Source organism: Pygocentrus nattereri, chromosome 16, assembly GCF_015220715.1.
Source record: "Pygocentrus nattereri isolate fPygNat1 chromosome 16, fPygNat1.pri, whole genome shotgun sequence".
Classification (NCBI taxonomy): Eukaryota; Metazoa; Chordata; class Actinopteri; order Characiformes; family Serrasalmidae; genus Pygocentrus; species Pygocentrus nattereri.
In genome coordinates, this window is record NC_051226.1 from 2,137,951 (window position 1) to 2,160,305 (window position 22,355).

At 43.7% G+C, this 22,355-nt stretch overlaps 1 long non-coding RNA gene across 1 annotated transcript; it reads left to right on the forward strand.

The window, feature by feature from the left end:
- The first annotated feature begins 1,762 nt into the window (after positions 1 to 1,762).
- On the forward strand, positions 1,763 to 3,823 carry LOC108412672. The gene is made up of 3 exons (XR_001856681.2): positions 1,763 to 1,818; positions 2,789 to 2,908; positions 3,063 to 3,823. It is a non-coding gene; the product is annotated as an uncharacterized LOC108412672 (long non-coding RNA).
- The last annotated feature ends 18,532 nt before the right edge of the window (positions 3,824 to 22,355 follow it).

Sequence of the window (22,355 nt, forward strand, 5' to 3'; positions counted from 1 at the left end):
AGTGGAAGCACAAGGTGGGTGTTTCTAATAAAGTGGCCAGTAAGTGGAAACACAAGGTGGGTGTTTCTAATAAAGTGGCCAGTGAGTGGAAGCACAAGGTCAGTGTTTCTAATAAAGTGGCCAGTGAGTGGAAGCACAAGGTGGGTGTTTCTAATAAAGTGGCCAGTGAGTGGAAGCACAATGTAGGTGTTTCTAATAAAGTGGCCAGTGAGTGGAAGCACAAGGTGGGTGTTTCTAATAAAGTAGCCAGTGAGTGGAAGCACAATGTAGGTGTTTCTAATAAAGTGGCCAGTGAGTGGAAGCACAAGGTGGGTGTTTCTAATAAAGTGGACACATATACTGTATACATACACGTGTATAAATTCTGGTTGGACTCACCAACCCTGCATCTAAACTGTGGTTCCATCAAGGCAAAGGTGGACATTTTGAACCAAACAGTTAGTCTTTCAAACTCGGGTCATGCGAAATAAGCGAAGTGTTGTTCTATAGCTGAAAATAACTCTCTAATGGTGGGACGCTGAGTAGGAGGGGCACTGCTTTTGCCATTTGTGTGATTGGTCCTGTGACAGTAGGTGATGTCTATTCCCTTTGACACCTTAAAGGCCGGTAATGAGATGTTTTGGACGAGCCGAGAGAATGGCTACCTCAGTTTAGAGTTCGTGTCTGTGCTCTTTAGTCTTTCTGAGGTGTTGAGAGGTTTATTTGCAGCCCCATCGTTATCTTCTCTATTTTCTGAGGACAGTTTTTTTGGCGTGTGCGTGTTGGGAGAGACCGTCACTACCCCCTGCTGGTGGTAAAAATCACATTTGCTCGCGCTTCTTGAAGACGCATATGCATTTCAGCTTTTAGGCAGGGTTTAAGTGTATGAATATACAGTAGATGCCTTTATATTCGTTGTGTATAGATTCAAATCAATGCATCTCCTTTCAGTGTGTAGTGTGGGTTGTGTTCTCTCACATCCAGGAACCCTCTATTGCACTGATCTGTGTAAATCTGCACGGCTGCACCACAGGCAGGACACTGTAGGGGGTCAGACGTCAGATTTATTCAGATATGAACTGATCTCTGCGCTGAGGCTGAATATCTATAATATCTATAATCTACAGTGATATACGGTGATCAAGCTGCTTTAAATGTGTTTTACAGTTTTACCCATCCTGAACATTTATATTATAATGTTTAAAGATCCTTCAGGTACAGATACTGTAGTATTACTGTATCAGTGCTGTAATAAAACGGAAAAATATAAAATCATCAGTTTTACTGTGAAAATAGGCACCAAACCTATTTCAAATCTGCAGGATCATCTCCACTGAAATTAATAAAATAATTTAATAAATTAAATGTAGTTTTGCAGTGTCGCATTACTTAAATATTAAACCCTAATGCTATCTATCTATCTATCTATCTATCTATCTATCTATCTATCTATCTATCTATCTATCTATTAACAAGGCAGCTTACCTAGTATGACCTGTATTTAATTTAAATATGTATAGAATTTAATATAGTTTTTTTTTTCTTTCTATCTGATCAGCACTATGATATGTTAATTTCAGCAAGCTATGGAAATCAGTCTCTATGACAGATGCAGTATTGTTGTCACGATTGGCCCCTCCCAGTCCAGTCCATGTGCATGTGTTTTGATCTTAGTCCAGCCCCCTTGTTTTGTGACTCTGCCCCTGATTGTCTCCACCTGTGTTTCCACCTGTCCCTCGTTTACCCTCATGTATTTAAGCCCTGTGTTTTCCCCTGTCTGGTCTTTGTCTGAACTCTTTGAGTTGTTGGATGTTGGTCTTCATTCTGGAGCCTGTATAGGTATAGATTCTATATAGCACTCAAACTAGTTCTTCTGTTGTTATGATGTGAAGCCTGTAACAATAGAAGAACCCTTGATAACACTTTATTTGGGGGCAGTTGTGGGCTGGAGGTCAGGGCACCAGCCCTGTGACCAGAAGGTCGCCGGTTCGATCCCCTGAGCTGATGGCACATGACTGAGGTGTCCTTGAGCAAGACACCTAACCCCCCAACTGCTCCCCGGGTGCTGTGGATTGGGCTGCCCACTGCTCCGGGCAAGTGTGCTCACTGCCCCCTAGTGTGCGTATGTGGTGTTTTACTTCATGGATGGGTTAAATGCGGAGGTGAAGTTTCCCCGTTGTGGGACTAATAAGGGTCTCTTAATTGGATAGTCCACTTTTGATGCTTTGTAGATACTTAATTTACAAATAAATATCTACTAAATACACCATAAAAACTCTGAACCTGGGTCTAATAGCCCTAACCTTAATGTCAACCCAAAACCTAAATCCAACCCTCACCCTGGCCTTAATCCTAACCTTGGTCCAAATCCTAAAACCCAAAACTCACCACTGCTTAGAATCAGTGAAGTTTCAAAAGATAGTTTGTTAGCAATTTGAATATCTGTAGATCCTCAGGGGACGATAGCGGACTATCCCAACAAAGTGAGACCGAACCCTTTCGGTGCTATATAGAACCCTTTTCAAAAAATGTCTATATAGAACCACATAAAACACATTGTCCATCAAGCTGAAGAACAATTCCATGATGCATAGAAGCCTTTAATCATATAAAGGGATCTTTGAGTGTTCATGCTTCTATATAAAACCAAAGACCCCTTGAAGAACCACCCCAATTTTTAAGTGTAGTTGTTCATTACTGTAAACCAGTGACTGTAGAATGTGGTGCCACACGCTTCTGTTCGTCCACCAAGTTTGGAACCAGGGTTGGTCAGGTATGCCCACTAATTTAGCCCATCCCCGTCTCCCAGCGCCAAGGCCAAGAACGTTGCCGACTGCCTTTGTTGAACCTGAGATGGTAGCAAAGGAGCAACACATCCTGGAAGCAGCAAATCAGTGGGGACTTTTTTCCCAGGTGTCCTGTTTGTCTGGTAAGTGTAATTTACCAAAAGTAAAAGGTGCTGTTCATGCAAGTTATATGGTTTTCAACTTAACCAGAAATTTTAAACTTATTTTAAATTTTAAAACCACAAATTTTAAACTTTGTTTTCCAATTTTCTCCCAATTTCCAATTCCACCCACTAGGTCTCTCCCAGTCACACAATACCGCCATCGCTAGGAGGGTTAAGGCAAACACAGGCTTCTGCCGAGTCCTGTGAAAAGCCAGTACAGCTGAACGTGCTCGGAGGAGAACACTAATCACCAGATCTGTTACGTCAGCCACCGCACTGAGTGATGGGGGCAGGCAGGGGGCCATCCTGCCCACCCAAAGACAGCGAGGTCAACTGTGCTCTCATGGACTCTTGGCTGCAGCATCGCCAGGGAACGAGCTCGTGGTCTCCAGATCATGGGGCCAGATTGGTTGCCTTGTTTTTTCAGCTTTTTCGCATCACTGATTTTCACATCTGCACCACCGATGCTCAGTTTCTAAACCCTTAGCGTGTCACTTCACCGTAGAGGCTCTGGGTGTCACATTAACCGAGACGGAGATCACACTGAGGCAGCTGACGCTATGGTGATATGCTGTTGATGTCATTTGTCCATCGCCAGCCAGCTAACATTAGAGGTGAAGAGAGGCAAGTGAGATGTCAGATTTAGTAGCAACCAGTGACTAAGAAGTGTGTAATGTTACATCATTAAGCAGGTGCTGCAGCCAGTCTCTTCCAGCCAAGGCTGTCAATCACTTCATTCTGCAGCACAACCTCGCCTTGTGACTGTGCAGTGTTTAAAACCTGATATCTGGGGGGAAATTAAAAAAGTGGCAGTACCAGCATAAAGTGCTAGAAATGAAGCTAGAAATGAAAGAAATCAGGGAACAAACAGTGTAAATGTTCCCTCAAAGGTTCTACAGTGGTTTTAAGGTCTGATTGTGGAGCTTAAATCAGTTCCTCCAGGTGAAAAGTTGGTATTTGTTCCTTTTCATAACCGAATGTTTTAAAACAGAGCAGTAGAGTAAAAGCCTGGAGGCGAGGCGGGGTGTGTGGAGTCAGTACAGCTTAGAACAGATCATTTTTCTGCTATTTTAACTACAATAATCTACACTCACTGGCCACTTTATTAGGTAAAAATTTTCCCTTTTCCCTTCAGAACTGTCTTAATTCTTCATGACAGACTTTCAACAAGGTGTTGGAAACGTTCCTCAGAGATTCTGGTTGGTTATTTGAGTTCCTGTTGTCTTTCTATCATCTGGAACCAGTCTGCCCGTTCTCCTCTGACCCCTCACATCAACAAGGCATTTTCGTCCACACAACTGACCGCTCACTGGATATTTCCTCTTTTTCGGACCGTTCTCTGTAAACCCTAGAGATGGTTGTGCGTGAAAATCCCAGCAGATCAGCAGTTTCTGAAATACTCAGACCAGCCTGTCTGGCACCAACAACCACGCCACGTTCAAAGCCCCTTAAATCCCCTTTCTTCCCCGTTCTGATGCTCGGTCTGCACTTCAGCAGGTTGTCTTGACCACCTCTACATGCCTAAATGCACTGAGTTGCGGCCGTGTGATTGGCTGATTAGCTATTTGTGTTAACAAGCAACTGAACTGTACCTAATAAAGTGGCTGGTGTCTATACACGACTATGGAATATGTAAATTAAATGACCTAAAGAAACAAAAGCCAAGTAAATATTATAAAATATATAAGTCCCCAGGAGTCGAGTCACTGGTGTTACTGCGTAACAAAAATCTCTTATTTTGAAATAAAAGTCACTCTGATGACGTCGCTCGACCTCCTTCAACCTGTTGTCTGAGGATCTATGGAGAAAAGCTCATGGTGAGTCCACTGTGTCTCTCAGCTCTCAGAGATCTTCTCATTCAGCTCATGATCTCATATGAAGCTTCTAGCTGACGTCACTGGTGTGACTGACTTTATTCTGGGGTCACTGTGAAACAACAGAACACCAATGGATTAAATTCCATATTTTATTGGACGTTCCCTGATGGACAGCGTGTGGTTTGATGTTCTGTAGCAGCCGTTCATTAAAACGTCTCTGGTGTTTCCTTTATTATGAGGATCGGTCACACCAGTGACTCGTATGGAGAGATAGGAAAGTGGACGTTTCTGTAGAATGACCTTAATAGGCATGAATCTTAATGTAATATAAATAGAATGTGTAGAAAAATGAAAGCAGGTGTCTAAAGGCTAAAGAAGCATCCCAGTGATCTCATAGAGATCTTCATAGAGGACGTGGATGACTCTGTTCCTCTGAATAAAAACGTTGTGGTCTCAGAAACGCTGCTCTGGGTACAAACCTGACAGAAACATCTTAGTCTGCTACAGAAGAGCGTCACCGGAACAAGAGCTGATAACATCGAGCGCTGACTCGCCGCTGGCTGCAGTTCAAACACGCATATCCAGAGAGCTGAAATATCGAGTGGTTGAAGTGATCGTTTGGCAAAACAGGCACAACAACATAGACCTGAAGGAGCTGCCGCTGCTTATAGCCGCGCTAATGTGCTTCAGTCCATGTTTACAGTCCCAGAAACCACATAATCAAGACCATTAGGGACCCCGAACCCCTGCACCCGCTTTGCTTTGAGTCTGTATGATGTAGGCATGCCATCAGCACCATGCCAATTGGTGGGGGGTAACTATTTCTTGTTAGGTACGTTAGCCTAGTCGCCTCAGTGAAAGAACCAAAGCAGCAAACTTCAGGCTCCAAACGTGTCGTGGTCGACTGACTGCATTTAAACTCAATTAAAAATGGCCCTATTAAGAACGTTCGGTTCCATACAGAACCATCTGCGTGTTTAAAGCTCATTTCCATGGTGAAATCGTTCTTCAGATTGATGGAAGATGTGCTGGATACGGTTCCGTATAGGGCCTTTTTGAATCTATAGGTTCTATATAGCAGCAAAAGGGGTTCTTCTATTGTTACGATGTCAAGCTTGTAACAAAAGCAGAAGACTATAGAACCGAAGTCAACATTGTCCATCAATCTGAAGAACTGTCTTTTATAAGAGTATTGGCAATCCTCAAACAGTCAGTGAGTAAGAATAATAATAATAATAATAATAATAATAATAATAATATATATATTTTTCTTTTTTAATTAATTAATTAATTAATTAATTAATTAATATATATTACATATCTATTTTTTCCAGCTGTTTGAAGTCGTACATACTGTATAAACACATCACACACCCTTTATTTTTAGTTGTTTTTATAGATAGATAACATGCTTTTTATGTGAAATAAACCTTGAAGAACCCTCTATAGATGTAGAAGAACCATATAGGGATTGGAGATGATGTTTTGAACAAGGTCAAGCTTGTAATGAAAGCCGAAGCTTTGGTTCTGTACAGAACCGAATGTGTGTACTAAAGTGTCCCGTAGCTCCTGTACAAACATGTAAGTAAACTATTTGCACAAAATGACACAAAGTTAAAACGCCGTCATGCTCGGTTGATTTTTCATCAAACTACCGCTTTAAAGCAGGCCTGACTTCTCTTGTTCCTCACTCTGTCGCCGAGTCGCAGCGTCTTGAGAATAAGCCTCTAAACTCATCATCCACTGCTGCAAGTAATTAAGCTGAGCAATTAATCAATCATTTAAGGGAAGCAATAATGCAGGACAGATAAATACATTAGCGCTTAGCTCAGGGACAGACTTCCCCCACAAGAGTTTTGCAGCGATAAGCACTCGAGGCTTATTGTGGAAACGGCTCTATCTGATCCCCTGCCTCTTATTATTCCTGTGATAATGTCGGATCATCACTCACTTCGCTTTTCGTCATTAACACTTAGTTCCTCCTTATAGTTTGGGGGGTTCAGCTTGGAGAAACTTCTAAACCGATCACTTCCAGCCTTCATAACTTCAGAATGGTTTGAGATACAAACATGATCCACATATCAGGAGATTCAGCAGACCCGCCTCTAACCAGCGAGCATGAGGTCACCGAGCTGTGACATCAGCTTCAGGGAGTAATTCGGCTCGGAAAATCACCTAAAATCCTGGTATTATTGCTCTGCTGTTTGGCCTTCATTCCAACAAAGGGTTAAAACTGCGACACGATGCACAGTCAGACTCCGCCTCACCATCCAGACTGATTTCATCCACCTGTGACCATTTTAACGCTTTAACAATGTTCGAATTGCTGTTAATTTACAGAAATATGCAAATTCACAAAAAAACATGATTTTTATTTCACAGGGATTTGCATTGATTTTAATGGTTGGTTCTGTTATTATTATATCTTAGAATAACTAATTGAACTAGTGAAACTGTTGAATTACAGTGAAAAGCAGTATTTCTGTAAAAATCAATTACTGTAAATTTACAGATTTTTACCGTCGTTGAGAAAACACTTTTACAGTTAATCAGGCTTTGTCTGGCACATTGTGTCATGGTTGGCCCCTCCCGGTCCGGTCCATGTGCATTTGTTTGGGTCCCAGTCCAGCCCCTTGTTTCGTGACTCCACCCCTGATTGTTCCCACCTGTGTTTCCACCTGCCCCTCGTTTACCCTCATGTATTTTAGCCCTGTGTTTTCCCCTGTGTGTTTGATTTGTTTGCTGTGTTTATCCTGTGTTTCTTAGTTATGTCTGTCCACCCTAAGCTCGCTGTAGATTATTGGACCCTGGACTGGCTCGGCCACGATCCTGGGTTTGCCCATAATAAAAGTCGCTTATCTCAGCACATGCGTCCGCCTCCTCGCTCCCCAGCGTTACACACTGCTGATATTCTTCATTCATTTATTTATTATTATCAAAAATTCAGAACTCAAACATTGGCATAGATTTTAAAACATCCATCCATCCATCCATCCATCCATCCATCTTCTAAGCCGCTTCTCCGTCAGGGTCGCGGGGGGATGCTGGAGCCTATCCCAGCAGTCTTCGGGCGGAAGGCAGGATACACCCTGGACAGGTCGCCAGTCCATCACAGGGCAGACAGACAGTCACTCACACCCAGGGGTAATTTAGCATCTCCAATTGGCCTGACTGCACGTCTTTGGACTGTGGGAGGAAACCGGAGAACCTGGAGGAACCCCACGCAGACACCGGGAGAACATGCAAACTCCACACAGAGAGGACCCCGGTCACCCAGCCGGGTGTCTGTTCTAAAAACCCGTCTAAAGTCCAGTTCTGTAGAAAACATCTACAAAATCTGGAAAATAATCTCTATAATTACACTACAGCCACTCCCTCGTCTGTCATGATTGTGAGAACATTGACAGATATATGACTAGAAAGAACATTAAGAGGCCTACGACAGCGTTAATTAATTAATTAATATGTTAATGCCATGAATCATTAGCGTCACATTAAAACTTCTGTACATCCAAAGCTTAAAAATGATACAGAAAATGGTTCTATGTAGAACTATAGATACCCAAAGATCTCTTTGCGTGATCAAAGGGTTCTTCAGATTAATGGAGAATGTGTTGCAGATGGTTCTATATAGAACCTTTTTGAAAAGGGTTCTATATAGCATCCAGTCATGACTGTATGAAGCTGCTTTGTGCACTGGGGCTCAGTCCTGGTGGAACATTTGAGGTTCTACTCCAAACTTCCCGCGAAGTTGGAAGCGTAGAATTGGTCTGAAGGTTAAGATTTCCCTTCACTGGAACTAAGGGTTCTAGTCCAATCCCTGTAAAACAGCATCATATCATCATCCCTCCTCCACCAAACTTTACAGCTGGACCTCACTGACCCATTCTTTCACTAATGTGTGTGAAGGCGGGCTGCACGGCTAAGGGCTCGATTTTATACACCTGTGACAAGAAAAGAATGAAAGACCTGAATACAATGATTCAGAGGTGTGTCCCAATACTTTTGTCCATATAGTGTATAAATACAGAGAGATATTGGTTGGTTAGTGTAGTGGGTAACTCCTCTGCCTTCTACGCTGTAGACTGGGGTTCAGTGCCCCGCCTGGGTAACAACCCTACACTATACCAATAAGAGTCCTTGGGCAAGAGTCCTAACGCCACCTGCGCCCCACCTGTGTGAAATGATCACATTGTAAGTCGCTCTGGATTAGAGCGTCTGCCAAATGCAGTTAATGTAATGTAAAGATATAAATGCAAATGTCTACAGAGGTTAAAATACACGTCTTTATTCATAAGATTTAAAAAATGTTCTTTATTCATTCACACTGACTGTATATATGATGCATAATTCACACACTGATTGGATGGAACATGTAGGCGCGGTTGCTCTCTGTTGCTTTGACAGTGAAAACTGGAAACTGCATTCACTCTTTGGACATCACATGACTCTACACACAATGAAAATAATAATTATTGATTATTGATTATTGAGCCTTGCGCCTAATGAGCGCTGGGATAGGCTCACCGCCCCGTAACCCTGAGGGAGAAGCGGCTTAGAAAATTGTGTGTGTGTGTGTGTGTGTGTGTGTTATTTAATTATTTAAAGTAATAATACACATTCTAATGCCCTGCGATGGACTGGTGACCTGTCCAGAGTGTTTTCTGGCCTCCTCCTAATGACCACTGGGATAGGCTTCAGCTCCCCCGTGACCCAGGAGGATAAGCGGTATAGAAGGGGTGTGTGTGTGTCTGTGTGTGTGTGTGTGTGCATTTTAATGAGGGTATTTACAGACAACATTCAGCCGTAAAGTTAGCTGTTACTACTCGCTTTACTGTGAATGGAAACCTTTAGTGCGTCTTGGCTGATCAACTACATTTGGGGTGAGCGGGGAAAATGTGGACTGAGAGGATTCCGATTTTCACCCTTTTGCTCACTGTAAGAAATCTGACTTGACTTTTTGCCAAAATGTTGATTACTGCATTAGGAAAATGACTAAAGCGTTCATCATAACATAATCAGATTGGGAATAACAGAGACAGTTAAATCTTCATGTAGCAGAGTGATTTAACAAGATTTGCCCCTGTTCTCCTTCTCCCTGGTGATCTACAAGATAAGGTAGCCCCCATTCGGATTCTGCTCCAAGTGGACCTCATCACTGTGATGGATGTCTCCATTAATTCTCCCTGCAGGAAGCGATGGTAAATACAGGAGAACCAGCAGACTGTTCCAATCTCACAGCTTTCATCAGGACATCATCAGCGTTTCCTTTAGGGTTCCTTCCTCCTGCTGTTAGCCGTAAAACCTAACGAGAAACTGTACACCAGACTCGGTTTATATCACAATACCTACATTTAGAGTCGGTTATTCATTCAGCCTAATGAGAAACTGTAGAACGGACTCGGTTTATATCACAATACCTACATTTAGAGCCGGTTATTCATTCAGCCTAATGAGAAACTGTAGAACAGACTCGGTTTATATCACAATACCTACATTTAGAGTCGGTTATTCATTCAGTCTAATGAGAAACTGTAGAACGGACTCGGTTTATATCACAATACCTACATTTAGAGTCGGTTATTCATTCAGCCTAATGAGAAACTGTAGAACGGACTCGGTTTATATCACAATACCTACATTTAGAGTCGGTTATTCATTCAGTCTAATGAGAAACTGTAGAACGGACTCGGTTTATATCACAATACCTACATTTAGAGTCGGTTATTCATTCAGTCTAATGAGAAACTGTAGAACGGACTCGGTTTATATCACAATACCTACATTTAGAGTCGGTTATTCATTCAGTCTAATGAGAAACTGTAGAACGGACTCGGTTTATATCACAATACCTACATTTAGAGTCGGTTATTCATTCAGCCTAATGAGAAACTGTAGAACGGACTCGGTTTATATCACAATACCTACATTTAGAGTCGGTTATTCATTCAGCCTAATGAGAAACTGTAGAACGGACTCGGTTTATATCACAATACCTACATTTAGAGTCGGTTATTCATTCAGCCTAATGAGAAACTGTAGAACGGACTCGGTTTATATCACAATACCTACATTTAGAGCCTGTTATTCATTCAGTCTAATGAGAAACTGTAGAACGGACTCGGTTTATATCACAATACCTACATTTAGAGTCGGTTATTCATTCAGTCTAATGAGAAACTGTAGAACGGACTCGGTTTATATCACAATACCTACATTTAGAGTCGGTTATTCATTCAGCCTAATGAGAAACTGTAGAACGGACTCGGTTTATATCACAATACCTACATTTAGAGTCGGTTATTCATTCAGCCTAATGAGAAACTGTAGAACGGACTCGGTTTATATCACAATACCTACATTTAGAGCCGGTTATTCATTCAGTCTAATGAGAAACTGTAGAACGGACTCGGTTTATATCACAATACCTACATTTAGAGCCGGTTATTCATTCAGCCTAATGAGAAACTGTAGAACGGACTCGGTTTATATCACAATACCTACATTTAGAGTCGGTTATTCATTCAGCCTAATGAGAAACTGTAGAACGGACTCGGTTTATATCACAATACCTACATTTAGAGTCGGTTATTCATTCAGCCTAATGAGAAACTGTAGAACGGACTCGGTTTATATCACAATACCTACATTTAGAGTCGGTTATTCATTCAGTCTAATGAGAAACTCTAGAACGGACTCGGTTTATATCACAATACCTACATTTAGAGCCGGTTATTCATTCAGTCTAATGAGAAACTGTAGAACGGACTCGGTTTATATCACAATACCTACATTTAGAGTCGGTTATTCATTCAGCCTAATGAGAAACTGTAGAACGGACTCGGTTTATATCACAATACCTACATTTAGAGTCGGTTATTCATTCAGCCTAATGAGAAACTGTAGAACGGACTCGGTTTATATCACAATACCTACATTTAGAGTCGGTTATTCATTCAGCCTAATGAGAAACTGTAGAACGGACTCGGTTTATATCACAATACCTACATTTAGAGCCGGTTATTCATTCAGCCTAATGAGAAACTGTAGAACGGACTCGGTTTATATCACAATACCTACATTTAGAGCCGGTTATTCATTCAGTCTAATGAGAAACTGTAGAACGGACTCGGTTTATATCACAATACCTACATTTAGAGCCGGTTATTCATTCAGTCTAATGAGAAACTGTAGAACGGACTCGGTTTATATCACAATACCTACATTTAGAGCCGGTTATTCATTCAGTCTAATGAGAAACTGTAGAACGGACTCGGTTTATATCACAATACCTACATTTAGAGCCGGTTATTCATTCAGTCTAATGAGAAACTGTAGAACGGACTCGGTTTATATCACAATACCTACATTTAGAGCCGGTTATTCATTCAGCCTAATGAGAAACTGTAGAACGGACTCGGTTTATATCACAATACCTACATTTAGAGCCGGTTATTCATTCAGCCTAATGAGAAACTGTAGAACGGACTCGGTTTATATCACAATACCTACATTTAGAGCCGGTTATTCATTCAGCCTAATGAGAAACTGTAGAACGGACTCGGTTTATATCACAATACCTACATTTAGAGCCGGTTATTCATTCAGTCTAATGAGAAACTGTAGAACGGACTCGGTTTATATCACAATACCTACATTTAGAGCCGGTTATTCATTCAGTCTAATGAGAAACTGTAGAACGGACTCGGTTTATATCACAATACCTACATTTAGAGTCGGTTATTCATTCAGTCTAATGAGAAACTGTAGAACGGACTCGGTTTATATCACAATACCTACATTTAGAGCCGGTTATTCATTCAGTCTAATGAGAAACTGTAGAACGGACTCGGTTTATATCACAATACCTACATTTAGAGCCGGTTATTCATTCAGCCTAATGAGAAACTGTAGAACAGACTCGGTTTCTTTACCTTGTGTTTGTGAATTGCACATCGTTGGCCTTGTCCCCAGCGTACAGTGATCCCCCAGGTTCTCTGAGTCTTTTCATGATATTATCTACTGTAGATGGTGGAAAATCCAAAGTCTTCGCAAGTTCTAAATGAGGTAATGTTTTTCATGAAATGGTAAAATGTCCCAGTTTCAACATCTGATATGGGTTCTATGTTCTATTGTGAATAAAATATGGATCTATAAGATGTGCAAATCATTACTTTCTGTTTTTATTTACATGTACATACATTTTACATAGCATCTTAACTTCTGTGGAATTAGGGTTGTAAAATATACGAAAACAACCATAAAATATATCCTACATCACAAAAAGTCACATAAAATCACAGAAATATTATGCAGTGAAGAATCTCAGTGACTAAACACTGTAAACGATAACATCTGTTAATAGTTGTGCAATATGCCTGGGTGTATAAACAACTGGCAGTACAATATACAATATTTAATGAAGTGGCAGTGCACAGTAATATGAGTAGAGAGATATAATGTTTATTATTTCAGGTGAAAGTCCTCCAGCGTCTCTCTTGGTAAACCAGTCTTTTAATAGAACGTCATTAATTAGTGACGCTGACGTCTATTAAAATGATCAGAAGCACAAAACACTGAAGGTAAACAGTTTCCATCAGGGAGAACCGAGTGGCTCTGAAATCACTTTTTACACACAAGCAAAGTTTCAGTTTCAGATTTATTTACAACTTAGTTCCAAGTTTAAGTTGAATAAAAACTGGCTTTAAACTCAGGATCACAGATGAGCTCCTTTACTATGTTGATCTGTAGGCGTCTGTTCATAAACATAAACCAGCCCAAACTCATTTACTATAAAATGAACTGGTGTTTGTAGAAATTCAGAAAAAAGCCGCGTCAGTCTCGACTGCATATGTGGACATATTTCTATATTGAGCTCTATTTACACAAAGTTAGGTTAGTTCATCATTTATGTTGAACAGACTCTCCCAAAGTTTTACGCTGCTGCGCTGACGTTGAACCGCGTGCTGCACTGGGTCGGTATGACCAACAGGTCAAAACCAGCTCTAAACAAAGTGACCGCTGGGCCCTGATTGGTGCTCTGGCTTTGCGCTTCTTTCGTTTTGACATGTTACGTTTTTATACACACAGAAACCAAAAGGAACGACAGATTTCTCAAAATGTAGGAGGAAAAAGTCGGATATTAGACTCTGAAATGTAGTGGAGTGAAAGGAGAAAGTCGCCCAGAACGGAGAAACTTCAGTACAGATACACCAAAAATACTAAAGTACAGAAACTAATTACATTTACTCAGTTACTCAGTTACTGTCCACCAGTGAGTGTGCGTTTATTAAATGACCTCCTTTCCACCTTTTTCCTGATATTTATCTACTCATTAATTTTTCTTTTGGACAACCTGCTGAAGCCAAAGAAACAGGCAACAATGTTTATTCTATTCTATTCTATTCTATTCTATTCTATTCTATTCTATTCTATTCTATTCTATTCTATCTCCCTCTGGTGGAAGGGGTGGGTCACATGGCACTGCTCTGTATTCCACACCTCTAGAGCCCATTCTGCCATCGGGAGCAAGTGGAAGCCGTGACAGTTCACTGTTAAATATCAGTGTAATTATCAAATATATTATATAGATTTAATTATCTGAATGCTATTAAGAACGTCTAGGAAGATTTCAGGATCTGCGATGGAGGTCGTTCCTTTAATGTCTGGTTCTTTAATGTGTGAAGCCTTATGTGGATTTTATGTAACCCAAACAACCTCCTGTCTGCCCTCAGCTGACCTCAGCTGACCGGCTCTGTCTGAGAGCTCACAGTGAGAGCACAGTCTGGCCTCTCTGGGTAACCGGCTCTGTCTGAGAGCTCACAGTGAGAGCACAGTCTGGCCTCTCTGGGTAACCGGCTCTGTCTGAGAGCTCACAGTGAGAGCGCAGTCTGGCCTGTCTGGGTAACCGGCTCTGTCTGACAGCTCACAGTGAGAGCGCAGTCTGGCCTGTCTGGGTAACCGGCTCTGTCTGAGAGCTCACAGTGAGAGCGCAGTCTGGCCTGTCTGGGTAACCGGCTCTGTCTGAGAGCTCACAGTGAGAGCGCAGTCTGGCCTCTCTGGGTAACCGGCTCTGTCTGAGAGCTCACAGTGAGAACGCAGTCTGGCCTCTCTGGGTAACCGGCTCTGTCTGAGAGCTCACAGTGAGAACGCAGTCTGGCCTCTCTGGGTAACCGGCTCTGTCTGAGAGCTCACAGTGAGAGCGCAGTCTGGCCTGTCAGGGTAACCGGCTCTGTCTGAGAGCTCACAGTGAGAGCGCAGTCTGGCCTCTCTGGGTAACCAGCTCTGTCTGAGAGCTCACAGTGAGAGCGCAGTCTGGCCTCTCTGGGTAACCGGCTCCGTCTGAGAGCTCACAGTGAGAGCACAGTCTGGCCTCTCTGAGTAACCGGCTCTGTCTGAGAGCTCACAGTGAGAGCGCAGTCTGGCCTCTCTGGGTAACCGGCTCTGTCTGAGAGCTCACAGCGAGAGCGCAGTCTGGCCTCTCTGGGTAACCGGCTCTGTCTGAGAGCTCACAGTGAGAGCGCGGTCTGGCCTCTCTGGGTAACCGGCTCTGTCTGAGAGCTCACAGCGAGAGCGCAGTCTGGCCTCTCTGGGTAACCGGCTCTGTCTGAGAGCTCACAGTGAGAACGCAGTCTGGCCTCTCTGGGTAACCGGCTCTGTCTGACAGCTCACAGTGAGAACGCAGTCTGGCCTCTCTGGGTAACCGGCTCTGTCTGAGAGCTCACGGTGAGAACGCAGTCTGGCCTGTCTGGGTAACCGGCTCTGTCTGACAGCTCACGGTGAGAGCGCAGTCTGGCCTCTCTGGGTAACCGGCTCTGGCTGAGAGCTCACAGTGAGAGCGCAGTCTGGCCTCTCTGGGTAACCGGCTCTGTCTGAGAGCTCACAGTGAGAGCGCAGTCTGGCCTCTCTGGGTAACCGGCTCTGTCTGAGAGCTCACAGTGAGAGCGCAGTCTGGCCTCTCTGGGTAACCGGCTCTGTCTGAGAGCTCACAGTGAGAGCGCAGTCTGGCCTCTCTGGGTAACCGGGTCTGTCTGAGAGCTCACAGTGAGAGCGCAGTCTGGCCTCTCTGGGTAACCGGGTCTGTCTGAGAGCTCACAGTGAGAGCGCAGTCTGGCCTCTCTGGGTAACCAGGTCTGTCTGAGAGCTCACAGTGAGAGCGCAGTCTGGCCTCTCTGGGTAACCGGCTCTGTCTGAGAGCTCACAGTGAGAGCGCAGTCTGGCCTCTCTGGGTAACCGGCTCTGTCTGAGAGCTCACAGTGAGAGCGCAGTCTGGCCTCTCTGGGTAACCGGCTCTGTCTGAGAGCTCACAGTGAGAGCGCAGTCTGGCCTCTCTGGGTAACCGGCTCTGTCTGAGAGCTCACAGTGAGAGCGCAGTCTGGCCTCTCTGGGTAACCAGCTCTGTCTGAGAGCTCACAGTGAGAGCGCAGTCTGGCCTGTCTGGGTAACCGGCTCTGTCTGAGAGCTCACAGTGAGAGCGCAGTCTGGCCTCTCTGGGTAACCGGCTCTGTCTGAGAGCTCACAGTGAGAGCGCAGTCTGGCCTCTCTAGGTAACCAGCTCTGTCTGAGAGCTCACAGTGAGAGCGCAGTCTGGCCTGTCTGGGTAACCGGCTCTGTCTGAGAGCTCACGGTGAGAGCGCAGTCTGGCCTCTCTGGGTAACCGGCTCTGTCTGAGAGCTCACAGTGAGAGCGTAGTCTGGCCTCTCTGGGTAACCGGCTCTGTCTGAGAGCTCACAGTGAGAGCGCAGTCTGGCCTCTCTGGGTAACCGGCTCTGTCTGAGAGCTCACAGTGAGAGCGCAGTCTGGCCTCTCTGGGTAACCGGCTCTGTCTGACAGCTCACAGTGAGAGCACAGTCTGGCCTCTCTGGGTAACCGGCTCTGTCTGAGAGCTCACAGTGAGAGCGCAGTCTGGCCTCTCTGGGTAACCGGCTCTATCTGAGAGCTCACAGTGAGAGCACAATCTGGCCTCTCTGGGTAACCGGCTCTGTCTGAGAGCTCACAGTGAGAGCACAGTCTCTCACTGGCTCATTCCCAAAGTGATACGTCTTTCACTGGAACGTAAATTACAAGTATTTCTCGATCATTTCTGTTGGTTCACACACCATGACCCAGGGTAAACCTCAGTGGATCCTCTTGCACCAGCGCAACATACACTAACACACTACCACCACCACGTCAATGTCACTGCAGTGCTGAGAATGACCCACCACCCAGGTCGCTGCTCTGTGAGGGTCCATGGGGGTCCTGACCACTGAAGAACAGGGTAACAGAGTATCAGAGAAACAGATGGACTACAGTCTGTAACTGTAGAACTACAGAGTGCAGCTATACAGTAAGTGGAGCTGATAGTGGACAGTGAGCATGGAAACAAGGAGGTGGGCTTAATGCAGTGGCTCATCAGTGTGTGTGTGTGTGTGTGTGTATACACAAATGAAAGGTAGACAATGGCCATTTTTTGGAAATAGAAATAAAAACAATACAAAAATTTACATTTAGGGCCAGAAAGTGTTCAGAAACTGCCCTGACCGTGGCCATAACAGTCATGCTGCTTGACGTATCGCTTCTTATCATATTTGTCCTCATATCAGCTCCCACAGTGGAGGCTGAAGGGTCTGTGCTTGGTTCTCGTCCAAGACCACCCGCATAACCAAGACCATATAACTGAACAGCTTCCACTAGCAGGACGCTCGCCTCCACAAACTGCGGCCATAAATTCAAATTACTCGCCGTTCTAGGCTAATGGAGTTCGCTGTGTTCATTACTGCGCTTTATCTGCTTGTTTGGCACTTTCCTCTCAAAGACCTTGTTATCTCGACTCATCTCCACCACTCGGTGCTCAGAGAGCGGACGCTTCTCCCTTTGATTGTCAAACACAGCAACAAACTACCTCCTGAATCAGCTGCTCTAAACTCCAGTGCTGCAGTACATTTCTGCTCCCACAGTTTATTTGTGCAGCACTTTTTACAGCGATGTTCTCACAAAGCAGCTTTACAGAAGTTTAAAAACATAGTTACATCATAGATCCCCCAGTGAGCGAGCCAGAGGCGACGGTGGCGAGGAAAAACTCCCTCAGACTGGAAGAAGAAACCTTGGGAGGAAGCAAGACTCACAAGGGGAGACCCGTCCTCCTCTGGTCAGACAGTGTTTACAGTTAAATACCAGATGAGAGGATCTCTGTCTGAAGACTGGGTGGTAAAGCTTTAGAAACTGCACTGGTAGAGGTGGTCTCTGACTGAGGCAGTCTCTGACTGAGGCCATCTCTGACTGAGGCAGTTTCTGACTGAGGCGGTCTCTGACTGAGGCAGTTTCTGACTGAGGTGGTCTCTGACTGAAGCGGTCTCTGACTGAGGCAGTCTCTGACTGAGGGAGTCTCTGATTGAGACAGTTTCTGACTGAGGTGGTCTCTGACTGAAGCGGTCTCTGACTGAGGCAGTTTCTGACTGAGGTGGTCTCTGACTGAAGCGGTCTCTGACTGAGGCAGTCTCTGACTGAGGCCGCCTCTGACTGAGGCGGTCTCTGATTGAGGCAGTCTCTGACTGAAGTGGTCTCTGATTGAGGCAGTCTCTGACTGAAGGAGTCTCTGATTGAGGCAGTCTCTGACTGAAGCAGTCTCTGAGGCAGTCTCTGACTGAGGTGGTCTCTGACTAAGGCAGTTTCTAACTGAGGCAGTCTCTGACTAAGGCAGTCTCTGACTGAGGCAGTCTCTGACTGAGTCTTTATGAAAGTGGCAGTGAGCTGAAACAGTCCCATCCTTTCTCAATGCTGGTACATCTGGATGGCACAGTGATGTAATTGAAGGTGGTGCAGCACAAATGAGCAGGAGAGCGGGTGGTGATGGTGAGGAGGAAGCCGCCCTGGTGGTCAATTAAACTTAGATTGGTCCAAAATGGACAGAGCGCCCCAGGCTCCCCCTCAGACAGTAAAAAGAGACTGTGGGCGAATTGGAATACGAGATGTTGCCTTTTGGGATGAGTAAGTTGCCTGTGTTGAAATCCCACTCACAGCTTCACGTGGTAACAAGAAATTGAAGTTTTATTCAATTAAAAGAATCTTTCATTCCAAGTAGGTTGAATAAAACTAGTTCATTGACTTGTTACCACATGCAGTCATATTTTTAGGTTTAATGGATGAGCTGTGCTTTGCTGACTGGTGTGTTTTGGGATCAATCACACGAGATTTTCTTCTTGTAGGAAATAAATGTTGAGAAAGTTCACACCTAATGACCACAAATGTGGTCACAGTTGAACATCACTGACACTCTACACTGTAAGCGGTGGCTCATTAGATCAACCTAAAAACTTCAGGTGGTAATTGAAATAGGTTTAATTAAATTAAAACCTTGAATGAACGTTTCTTTAAATCAATCAACACGTTTACATATAGATAATTTGATAACTGCAGAAAATCCTAGAATCCTGGGATACCATAGCAATGGTCTAGCAATACCTTAGCAACCACCTGGGATACCAGCGCAGAGTTATAGGAAGACAATAGCAACCAAACATAAATGCATAGCCAGAGCATTTTCAAGCCAAACGTTTCTCTTCTTCTCATGACTGTCTTTGGTACATAAATCCTCAGAAACATCAAGAGTGAACCCATCCATCCATCCATCCATCCATCCATTTTCTAAGCCGCTTCTCCGTCAGGGTCGCGGGGGGGTGCTGGAGCCTATCCCAGCAGTCTTCGGGCGGAAGGCAGGATACACCCTGGACAGGTCGCCAGTCCATCACAGGGCAGACAGACAAACACAGACAGTCACTCACACCTAGGGGCAATTTAGCACGTCCAATTGGCCTGACTGCATGTCTTTGGACTGTGGGAGGAAACCGGAGAACCCGGAGGAACCCCACGCAGACACAATCAAGAGTGAACCTCAGGGAGAAAAACAAAATACATGAAACTAAGTTTGAAAAGTGAGGTAATCTCCTGAAAGATCGTTTCCACAGACTTTAGCCCACAGATATTTTATTTACTTATTTATTTGTTTTGGTGGTCTTGTGCCACCATACAGCGCGCGTCAAATTAAAAGGACTGACCGGTTCCATAACCGGTGCGAAGGGCAGTGGGAGCTGTAAACAAACAGCCTGTAATGAAAAGCCAGTATATTAACCAAACGTACAGACATAACTCACAGCCCATAGGCTGTGGGGCCCGTTATAGTCATGTCTTATTGCGTTTGGTGGAAAACGAGCTGCTGTTGTACTTACAAAGCTGTTTTTCCCTCTCCGCCGTGTGCGCGTGCTCTTATTACCCCAGCCTCGCGGGGGCTGTTGACCCAGATATGAGGGGTGTAGGGGTGAATATAGTGGCTGCGAAGCTTCAAAGAAAATGACTTTTTGTTGTGTTTGTCTTTTGCCTGCCTGTGTGTCTCTTACAGCACCATTAACGCAGCAGAGCAGGCCTCACGCCACCGAGCTCCGCACTGCTCGTTTCATACAGACCAAATCCAGCGACCGAGAAACTGAGCTCCTTTAATGTTTACAGATAATGACGCACAGCAGACTTCAGAGCAATATCAGCTAAACGTGACCGGGAGACAGAATCCATCAGTTATATGAAGCTGCTGAGTTCTCATGAGAGGAAATACATTCATACAAACAAACAAACAAAGATAAGTTTGTTATCTTGAAATGGCAAGTTAATTATTTTGTTATCTCAAGATAACAGTTTGTTTTGTTGAGATAACGAGTCAATTATCTTGTGATCTCCAGATAACAAAGTTATCTTGAGATGAGTTATCTAGACTAACCAAGTTGTTATCTTAAAATAATGAGTTAATTATCTTGGGATCTCAAGATAACAAAGTTGTTTTTTTTTTAGATAATGAGTTAATTATCTTGTGATCCCCAGATATCAAAGTTATCTTGAGGTAAGGAGGTATCTAGATAACCAAGTTATTTTCTTAAAATCATGAGTTAATTATCTTGTGATCTCAAGACAACAAAGTTGTTTTCTTGAGATAATGAGTTAATTATCTTGGGATCCCCAGATATCAAAGTTATCTTGAGGTAAGGAGGTATCTAGATAACCAAGTTATTTTCTTAAAATCATCAGTTAATTATCTTGTGATATCAAGACAACAAAGTTGTTTTCTTGGGGAAAACAAGTTAATTATCTTGTGATCTCCAAATGAAGTTGTTTTCTTGAGGTAACAGGTCAGTTATTGTGTGATCTCCAGATCACAAAGAAGCTTTCTTGAGATAACGAGTTAATTACCGTGTGATCTCCAGATAACAAAGTTGTTTTCTTGAGATCACAAGATAATTAACTTCAGAATCCAGAAAATTCTAGCAACAGCTCATGACCTCTCTGGACTTCCATATAAGTGTGAATATCTGGAAGCAGCAAAGCATCATTTGAAGTTTTGAGTGTCCTGTTCTGTTAATTCTCCTAATAAACAGACACGTTCAGCTCCGCCTCCTCGTTATTCACCACCATCACTGTAAAACTCCATCATCTACATTAACACAGGAAGGTGGTCAGAGGGGCGGTGGAGTTTGAGTCGGCAGCGTCTGAGATGTTTAAACGCAGAGTTAGAAGAGAAAAACATCTCCCAGTGAAAGCCGCGTTTTACAGTAGGAATAAATGGAGCTCATTATGCTGGTAGTGAACTACGCTGCCTGACTCAGCCGCCTCAGAACCAGAGAAACGGGCCTTAAACAGGAGTCAGGACCCTGCTGGGGTTCATCCTAAAGTCAGGACAGGATTTAGGAGGTTTGGTCCGGTTAGGATGTTTGTGTGATGCTGTTTTCTGATCTGCAGTTAGTGATGAGAGGATGAAGGTCGGAGCTGTTATTCTGGAGCAGATACTGAACTAAACTCAGTCGTCATGGAGACCAAACAGAGCCGATTTCAGAGTTAGGATGTTTCTGTAATTAGGGCCATGGCTCATAGGGTTTTGCACCTCTGCCTCATAAGCCTAATTATATGTTATTGATGGTTTATAACAGTGTTATAAATAGTGTAGTATGTGTCCATCATAATATCTGTATGTCTAGCAGGCCTGTTACATCAATAAAACTACTTCATTAAGCATCTTACACCATCCTGTGATGATTGACACATGTTGTTCATAAATGCTCAGGTATTTCTTTATGAAACACTGTTCCGTGTTTATGTATGTGTTATGTAGTCTCTATGTAGGTAGCCTTTGAATAGGATTACCAAATTTACACAGTTTATTCCAAATGCAAAACTTAGCCAAAGCAAGATTGATGCCTGAAATTTGAGTTTTTATCTTTTGAATGAAGCAAATGTAGTCGTCACACTGCAGGCTCAAAGTGTGTGGAGGTGTTCAGAGTCTCTCAAAGTCTTGATGATGTGGTTCCCGACATTGCATGACTCCCTGTGATCCATAAACGTGGACTAAAGCACATTAGTGGCTAAAACTCTGCTATATTTTGGAATAATGTGGATTTTTTGTATTAATTGGCTGTACTTTCACTTTAAAAGTATTTTTCCACTGCGTGGTCAGTATTAGTGGTCAGTGGTAGCTGCTCAGGATGAAACGCAGCGATCTACATCTCCAGCTCCAGCGTCCGGCCCCTCAGGACAGCAGGTGCTGATGTATGGAGATGCTGGTGTGATGTAAATGCGGCTGGAGGAGCAGC